Genomic DNA, 6,921 nt, shown 5'->3' on the forward strand with positions numbered 1-6,921 from the left:
ATAAAAAGCTGAATGACCAAAAGTTAGGCAGGATTCTAGGCACAAAGGATGCTAGGAAGAAGAAGAAGAGCAGAGTCACAGGGAGACATCAGGATGCAAAGCAAGCAGCTTGGGCATTACAAAGTAAAGGCAATCAAGCCACGTCAAAGAACATAGATTAAAAGATATGGGTTAATTTGTTATAAGAGCTAGTTAGAAACAAGCCTAAGCTGTCAGCCAAGATTTCATAATTAATAAGAAGTCTCTGTGTGGTTATTTGGGAGCTGGCAGGCAGGACAGAAAAATCTGCCTACACTCTCATAAAGGAAAACATTTACTTGAGGCTGGCTTATAGTTCATAGGTTTAGTCTATTATCATCATGGCAGGAAGCATGGTGACATGGTGCTGGAGAAGTAGCTGAAAGTTCTAGATACAGATCAGCAGGCAGAAGGAAAAGTGAAAGACACTGTGCCTGGCTTGAGCATTTGAAATGCCAAAATCCACCCCCAATGACACACTTCCTCTAAGACCACATCTACTCCAACAAAGCCACACTTCCTAATCCATGTCAAGTAGCACCACTCCCTAATGACCAAGCATTCAAACATATGTGTCTATGGGGGGCATTTCTAGTCAAACCATCACAACTGCTAAATGTGTTACGGGTTTGGGGACACAGGAATTTTGGAGATGGGTTCAAATGCTAATCAACCCACTTATCAGCTTAATGAGATATGGAAGACACTGAAAATCATTGAACTAGCTGTATGTGTAACATGAGAAAATCCTTTGCATGGCCCAGTGGTTGTTAGGGTCAAATAAGATAATGTAGAACAGAATATTGTAGATGCAGTAGTCTGTACCATGTCCAGATTCCCTTACCTTCTAAAGCAAAGGAAAAGACGACTTCAGGTTATGACTCTTTTAGGAGCAATACTTTTATTGTATGTGGCATTCAATTCTCAGCAGTGTAGTTGAGAGGGATGTTACCAAACAGCCAGTTTAGAGAAGAGAATTCAAGACAGAATAGATGGACACATAGAAAGGACACATAAGAGGAAAGAGGCTGGGCGATACCTCAGTGGATAAGATGCTTGGTACACATGCAAAAGCACCTGAATTCAGGTATCTAGCACACACATAAGAGTTGGGTGTGGTGGAGCTTGCCTGTAACCCTGGGGGAAGAGGACAGGGGTGGGTGGAACCATCTAGCTGAAGTGGTAAGCTCCAGGTTCAGTGAGAAACTAGATCTCGAAAAATAAAGTGGAGAAGTAGCTAAAGACAACATCCAGACATCAGCCTCTGGCCTCCACACGTACCTGCATGAGCAGGCATAGCACTGCCTTGCAGGTAAACATTCAATGAGAGCTAAGGTCGGACCCTCAAAAGATAATTCTGGTGTGAAGGGTCAGCTGTTGCTGGTTTCCCCTGTGCTCTCTGTCTTAGCTCAAGTTTCCTGTTAAACAAAAACATGAAGTAAGAATTAAACGTTAAGAGTCTATTTGAGAGGTATGATCTGACACTGAGAGTGGAAGAAAAGAAGCAGAGGGCACATGACATGTTATACTGGGTGAGTATTAGACACTGTGTGAGGTCATGAGCTAATTTGCATCATGAGCCATGAAGACACATGTTGGGTCACTTGTTCAGTGTACTTGTTTGTTCACAAAGGATGATGTTCTTTTCTTTTTTTTTTTTCCAATGTTGTAAATTCTTTTACTGCGAATCTCTCCCCTACTTCCATCACCCCCAAATTATGCAGGGTCCAGTCTTTCATTTCCTAACCCTTCTCCCCCCCAAAGGTGCTACCTCCTACCCAGGCAGCTGATGGGACAAGATTTCAGATTGGACCCACTTTGGGCTCTCTCTTCCCCAGCCTGGAATCAAGAAGCCATGGTAACAGAGGGATGGAGAGGTGATGGCAGGAGGTCCTGAGAACATGGGATCAAGAGAGGAAGCACTAGCCTGAGCCCTGCTTCTCCAGGCCTGGTCCCTGTGTGGGGAAGAGTCAAGACATGGTTGGCCAGCCCTGCCGTATCTAGCCGAGGCAAACCTTTTCTGGAGTAACCCACTTAAAGCTGTGTTTTAAGGTGTTGCTGTGGACATGCTCCTCGCTCTGGCTCTCTATCAAGTTGGTGTCCAAGGGTGGAAGGAAAAAGCAGTCCCTGCCTGCCCTGAAATATTACAGGCTGTACCAGGAGAGCAGCCAGCCCAGGGCAGGAGCAGCCAGGTCCCAAGGGTGGCTGACCCACACTTCATAGATGCTCTTGTTGGGTGGTACTCTCCAGAGGAAGGAATTTAGATCACAGAGCAGGTCCTGGGACCCTTAGGATTCAGGACCTATGCTCCAGCAGGCTGGACTGATTGAAGATGGACACTGGGGACAAGAAGTAGGAGGTAGTGTGGCCAAGGGCATTACTACATTGGGAGTGTAGATGGGCAGGTAAGAGGTGGTAGCTGTCCCCACAAGGAAGCTCTGCACCCCCTGATGGACATTCACATGGGATCTGGGAAAACCCTGAAGTAAGTGAACAGGCCAGGTGCCTTGTTCTAGAGAGAGGAGAAGGCCTGATAACTTCCCCTTGGGAAATCCCCCCCTCTATTCTTGTGGGCCCAGAAGCGAGCAGGAGAGGGGGCTCAGAGGATTCTCAGAGGAGTTAGGGGGTGAAATGCCCGCCCTTTCTTCCCCCTTAGACCAGGTGCCTTTCTGAGCTGAGCTGCTCTGTCCAGCTAGTGTAGGCTGCTGGGGCCATGTTGATCCTTTCCCAGGGTCCCCCAGCAGGGACTTGATGATGAAACCCTCTCTGGATGGTTGGTGGCGGGGAGGGGCTGGGTGGCTAATGAAGCTGTCCATGGAGCACATAGGGGCGCAGGTCCTTGGCAAAAGCTGTGTGTGCCCCGGGTCTGCCATCGTAGGCACAGGGCAGTGTTCTGCAGGTGCAGTGCCTCTGCTGGGATCAGGCCCACGTCCACTGCTCAGAAGTCGCCCTTGGCCTGAGGCTTCACAGGGTCCTTGGGCACCTTGCAGAAGCACTGGTTAGAGGATCAGTTTTGGCAGATAGAGAGTCCTTCCAACTCTCAAAATCATCCCTGAAAAGGGGGAACACTGCCTGGACCTAACCATGGTGATCTGGGCCAGCTTAAGCCTGAGGAAAGGTGTGGCCTGAATTATCAAGGAGATCATGGCCAAGCAGGTGGGGGGAGGGGCTTTTCATGCTGCAGGTACCTCTTTTTCTCCTCTTGGGGACTTCCAGGGAGACTCTGCCTTTGGAAGCCTCAGATGAGAGTTGTTGAAAGACCCCAAGCAAGGGAGGCAGCCCTCCACAAAGGATGTTCTTAAAAAGACATATTGGCCAGCACTCGAGAGGCAGAGCCAGGTGGATCTCTGTGAGTTCGAGGCTAGCCTGGTCTACAGAGTGAGTTCCAGAACAGGCACCAAAACTACACGGAGAAACTCTGTCTTGAAAAAAATCAAAAAAACAAACAAACAAAAAGACATATTGGTGAATCTGCACCAAGAAACGGTCAGAGAGAAGGTGAGGGAAGGAAGGCTTTCCCACTGGTAAAAATCTGACAACTCGAAAAATTAACTACCCTCCATTTCCAGGTTGACTGGTCTGTCCCCTTGGCAGTTACTTGGGGACGTCAGGTCATACATCCTACAACAGTGGCAGGAGTGGTAAAATCTCTAAGTACACAAGTGCTTAACCAGATCACATGGAAATACCCCCATGGAGAAGAGCCAGATCCTGAACAGGCAATAATGGGACTTAGGAAATGAAGCCATGTAGACCTAAGCTGAGGAGTGGTAGTAGAGTTTCTCAGAGTGATATTCATGAGTAGTCTCTCAGAAAGGTAGGCACAGTGGGGGCTGTAGCTAGAGTTTTCCTGCCTTGCCCACAGTCAGGACAAATCTTTGTCACCTGCCAGTCCCACAGTTTCTCAGACCCAACCAAGTAAACACAGAGACTTATATTGCTTACAAACTGTATGGCCGTGGCAGGCTTCTTGCTAACTGTTCTTACAGCTTAAATTAATCCATTTCCATAAATCTATACCTTGCCACGTGGCTTCTGGCTTACTAGTGTCTTCACATGCTTCTTGTCATGGTGGCAGCTGGCAGTGACTCTCCCTGCCTTCCTGTTCCCTCAATTCTCCTCTCTGTTAGTCCCGCCTATACTTCCTGCCTGGCCACTGGCCAATCAGTGTTTTATTTATTGACCAATCAGAGCAATTTAACATATAGACTATCCCACAGCACTTCCCCTTTTCTTTTCTTTTTTAAGGAAGGTTTTAACTTTTACACATCTCCAAAGCCAGCTTGGTATAGGGGGCTGAGGTGACAATCAGCTGGGGGTCCAGGAGACTAGGGCACCAGGAGAACCAGAAAAGGTACATAGAAAGTATTCTATATAGACATCTTTATTCATTGTCTTTTGGTGCCTACTAGGTACCAATAACCTGCTGGACTGTGAGAATTTAGATAGATAGATAGATAGATAGATAGATAGATAGATAGATAGATAGATAGATGATAGATAGATAAATGCATTAAGTCATGGCTGCTTCCCCAAAGACACTCATAGCTCTATGAGTGCACCAGATACAAGAGCAATCATTGCAGTATAAAATAAAGAACCATTATTCAGATGTATACATAGTGGGGGCGTAATAATAATATACAATGAAGGAAGTGTTACTGCTCCTGTAGGTAGGCAAAGGAGCTCACTGATGATGGCTGGGCTCCCTCACAAAGTGGTCATATCTCTGAGGAACAACTGTTGGCCAGATACAAAACTAATAAGCCAGAGAAAAGATAAAAGCATCCAGAAGGTGAACTAGATGATTATTAAGGTCATCCTAGTTCAAGAGCTCTAAATTCTTGTGATGTATTGGCAGTTGACCTTGTGAAACATTGAGCTTGGTTGGTTAGAAACTTCCATTAAATGTGTAATTTGAGGGTCCCTCCCATATAGGCTGACAGCTTTATTTCATTTTTGCTAAGACCACACCTGAGACACTGCCCACTTATGTCATAAACATATGCCTTTGCCCTGAAGTGACAGAAGGGCAAAGGAATACTGACTACCCTATTCCTTCTGATTTGGGAGAAACAGTTCATACCAGCAAGGACCAATAGAAATTAAAATGCCAGCCAATATAGCAACAAAATTGTAAAGATCTCTAAACTAACCTTTAAAAATATACATGAAAATGCATAGAATTTTTTGTTGTTGTTTTTTGTTTTTGTTTTTCAAGACAGGGTTTCTCTGTGTAGCTTTGGCACCTTTCCTGAAACTCACTCTGTAGACCAGGCTGGCCTTGAACTCACAGAGATCCGCCTGCCTCTGCCTCCCGCATGCTGGGATTAAAGGCATGCACCACCACCACCCAGCTGCATAGAATTTTTATGCATTCAAAAAAGTGAGGGCTAGAGAGATGGGAAAGCATGTACTGTACAAGCATGAAGATGTGAGATTAAACCCTCAGTAGCACAGCAGTGAACACATGCAATTCTAGCCTTGGAAAGTAGAGACAGGAAAATCCCCAGGTCTCATTGGTCAGCTAGTTTAACCAAAGCTGTGATCTCTAAGCTCAGTGACAGACTCTGTCTTAAAAAAAATAAGGTGAAGGGCACTCGAGAAGACATCTAACATCCACCTTTGACCTTACATGAGTGTGTACCCTACTCCTAGTACCAACTTCTGTCTTGGCTACTGTTCTATTGCTGTGAGGAGACACCTTGACCAAGACAACTCTTATAAAGGAAAGAATTTAATTGAGGGCTTGCTTAAAGTTTCAGAGTGTCAATCCATTATCATCCTGTCAGGGATGGTGGCAGCAGACAGGAAGACGTGGTGCTAGAGAAGAAGTTGAGGACTTTGCATCCTGATCTGCACTCAGCAGAGAGAGACTGGGCCTAGTGTAGGCTCTTGAAACCTCAAAGCCCATTCCCAATGACACTCCTCCTCCAACCTGGTGTGCTGGCTCATGTCTATATCTCTAGCACTGGGGAGACTAAAGCAGAAGGTTCAGGAGTTGGAGGCCAGCATGCCTACATAATGAGAAATTGTTTAAAAATAATAATTAAAAGACATCAAATAATGTATTTCAATAAGAAATATGCACATTGTTAGATAAAAGAGCTTAGTATAAAATATCAATTCTTATTGAATTAATCTATAAGTTCAATATGTTTCCAATAAAAAAAAATCCAGAATTCTTTGAAGGAATTTGACAACTTGATTATAAGATCTATATTGAAGAAGAATGTACATGAATAACAAAATCAATTTTTAGACAAACAGGAAATATCTGTACTATATGAGAGTAAGATGTACTGTGTGTGTGTGTGTGTGTGTGTGTGTGTGTGTGTGTGTGTGTGATATATTATATAAATGGTGTTTGTTTTATTTTGTTTCTTGAAACAGAGTTTCCCCATGTAGCCCCAGATGTCCTGAAATTCAGAGATCTGCCTGCAGATCTACTTCCAGAGTGCTACTATTAGCACTCTATATGCACTACTTCCAGAGTGCTAGTATTAAAGGTGTGCACAACCACTGCCCAGCTCAAATATTTTTATAAAGATACAGAAACAGGGTTGAGGAGATGGCTCAGTGGTTAAGAATGCTTTCTGCTCTTGCAGAGGACCCAAGTTCAGTTCCCAGCACTCACATGAGGTGTCTCACAACTTCCTGTAACACCAGTTCCAAGGGATCCAACTCCTCTGGCCTCTGTAGGCATTCATATGTACATACCCATACTTATAATTACAACTAAAAATAAAATAAATCTTTAATTTAAAAATACACAGAAGCAGAATAAATGATCAATGGAACAGAATAGAGAGCTCTGAAAAAAAAAATGCCAGTAAACAGGAAACCATCATGAGCCAGTGAGAAATCCCAGCAATTAGTGAATAAGAGAATTAAAAACATGGA

At 44.5% G+C, this 6,921-nt stretch overlaps 1 pseudogene; it reads right to left on the bottom strand.

Moving 5' to 3' along the window:
• Positions 1-534: 534 nt before the first annotated feature.
• On the bottom strand, positions 535-5,973 carry LOC114694552 (annotated as a pseudogene).
• Between the last annotated feature and the right edge of the window lie 948 nt (positions 5,974-6,921).

The sequence above is a fragment of the Peromyscus leucopus genome, chromosome 5 (assembly GCF_004664715.2).
Source record: "Peromyscus leucopus breed LL Stock chromosome 5, UCI_PerLeu_2.1, whole genome shotgun sequence".
In the NCBI taxonomy this organism is placed as follows: Eukaryota; Metazoa; Chordata; class Mammalia; order Rodentia; family Cricetidae; genus Peromyscus; species Peromyscus leucopus.